At 45.8% G+C, this 2,268-nt stretch overlaps 1 protein-coding gene across 1 annotated transcript in view; it reads right to left on the bottom strand.

Annotated features, from left to right (window-relative positions):
- Nucleotides 1-1,968, bottom strand: part of NAA60 (N(alpha)-acetyltransferase 60, NatF catalytic subunit) — a 26,586-nt gene extending 24,618 nt beyond the window's left edge. The window contains exon 1 of the mRNA XM_010840379.1: nucleotides 1,822-1,968. The gene's annotated coding sequence lies outside the window, so the exon portion shown is untranslated. The remainder of the gene's footprint in view (nucleotides 1-1,821) is intronic.
- Between the last annotated feature and the right edge of the window lie 300 nt (nucleotides 1,969-2,268).

Here is a 2,268-nt window from a genome sequence, read left to right as displayed (position 1 = left end):
AAGACCCTGATGCTGGGAGGGATTGGGGGCAGGAGGAGAAGGGGACGACAGAGGATGAGATGGCTGGATGGCATCACTGACTCGATGGACGTGAGTGTGGGTGAACTCTGGGAGTTGGTGATGGACAGGCAGGCCTGGCATGCTGCGATTCATGGGGTCGCAAAGAGTCAGACACGACTGAGCGTCTGAACTGAACTGAACTGAGAGTCACTTAGCCTGGACTAACACAGGACAGTATATTGGAAGGATCTGATTCTCCATTTTTCTGTCAGTGTACCCTGAGACTGGGCTTACCCATCAGACTCACAGAAGAGTGAGGTTTAAACCAAATTCTGGCTTACTTTCTGATAGTTAAGAGTTACTGGAATGCTCCTACTCCTGCTCCAGACACCTCTTCTCTTAGTGTTCCTGGGACACTAGATTGATAACCAGAAACTTGGTAAGCAGGGTATAAGAGGAAGGGAAACAGTCTTAAAAAAAAAAAAATAATAATAATATTTATTTAACCTGGGGCCCCTGCTTTGGGAGTGTGGAGTCTTAACCAGAGGACCACCAGAGAAGTCCCTCAATACATTTTTAATTATGATGGTATTTCATGCACAACTTGTATACAATGTATACAAGTTGTATGTATACAAATTGTATACATTGTATAAATGTATACAAGTTGTATACATTGTATGCATTGTATAAATGTATACAAGTTGTATGCATTGTATAAATGTATACAAGTTGTATGCATTGTATAAATGTATACAAGTTGTATGCATTGTATACTTGTATAAATGTATCACATTTTAAAACTTACATTGGATACATTTCCGCATGTTATCAAAAACTTCTATATAACATCTTAATTGGCTGCAATGTTTCCTCCTGCAAAAGAGGAAAAATACTTAGAAATTAAGTCATTTCCAATTTTTCTTGACTGTAATTCTTCAATGAACATCTTCATGTCTTCCCATCCATGTCCATTCATCTTTTTCCATTTTCAACATATCTCCATGGCACTTACTGCCAGCTGTCTCCAGAATCTGCTTCCTTCCTCTCTGTCACTGTAATAGCACTTGTGCTTTTTAGCTGGGTGTGGGCTGCCAGAGTACTACTAGCTTCCCTGCCTCCTTTGAGCTGGGTGTGGTTATGTGACCTCCTGACTAAGATCTAGAGACTGGAATGTGAACAGAAGAGATAGGTGCATCCTCCCAAGAAAATATATTGAGACGTACTCAGAATTTTCTAAGAAGATAATATCATCCGTGTTTTTGCAAACACCTTTGTAAACTGAAAACTTCTTTGAAACTGCCCTCTGAAGAGAGATATTCTGAGCTTTTATCACCTGGGGAAGGCAAACCTGTATTGATATACAGGCCAAAAAGTCACAAGCAATTAGTGCAGAGCTGCGGAAGGAGCTCAAATTTCTAATACCAAACGCCTACACTACGGCACCCAGTGCCAGTAAAGAGGATATATGTGGTAATGGGGCAAATCGACTGTGAAGTATTAGGTGGCCTACCATGTCCCTCGAAGCGATCGGATGGCTCTACTGCCGCTTGAGGCCCATTGTGGCTCTGAGCTCAATCTGGGTCGGTTGGGGTGCATTCCCCGGGCACAATGCCCCTAGAATACTTCGGACATATCAGCAATCCCGCCTATGCCGACCTGAACTCTGCCCACGCAGATGATACCTCATTTACATTCCACCGCCTCGCAGTCCACCCAAGACACAGGTCAAGACTAGAACCCGTACTCCTGGCCACACAGAGACCTCACCCCGGCTCGACCGAAGTTTAGGACCCATGGGACAATGCCGGCCAAACCTACATGTCAGTACCGATACTCTTCGGGTACAGGATTCTCCTCATCTGCTTGCTCTCCTTCTTCCTTGAAACATTACGCCCCTCCCTCCGTGGTCAAGCTAACGTTCCACTTCCTCAGGTCGGCAGGTAGGGAGCTCACAGAGGAGACCCAGGTAGCGGAACCGGAAATGCTTGGGAAAACCGAGGAAAAACTATATCTCCCAGAATGCCCGGTGAGCCTCAGATCTTCTGTTAAGGCGCCCAATTGGTCGATATTCAAAAGGGACTATCCCCTCTGAGATCACGCTGGCCAATCACAGGGCAGAGCTGCGGAAAAGCACGAGGGTGGACCGCGTCCCCCGGCTTTCTTGGCGGGTCTAGCGTAAGGGAGAGTAGGAGCTTAGTTGTGCCCCGGCTCCTGGTCTCTAGTCTCAGCTGCGCGTCGCTTTTTGTTGCTTTTGCAGGCTTCCTG

Source organism: Bison bison, unplaced genomic scaffold, assembly GCF_000754665.1.
Source record: "Bison bison bison isolate TAMUID 2011002044 unplaced genomic scaffold, Bison_UMD1.0 scf7180017864144, whole genome shotgun sequence".
Classification (NCBI taxonomy): domain Eukaryota; kingdom Metazoa; phylum Chordata; class Mammalia; order Artiodactyla; family Bovidae; genus Bison; species Bison bison.
This window is presented reverse-complemented; position numbering and strand designations above follow the sequence as displayed.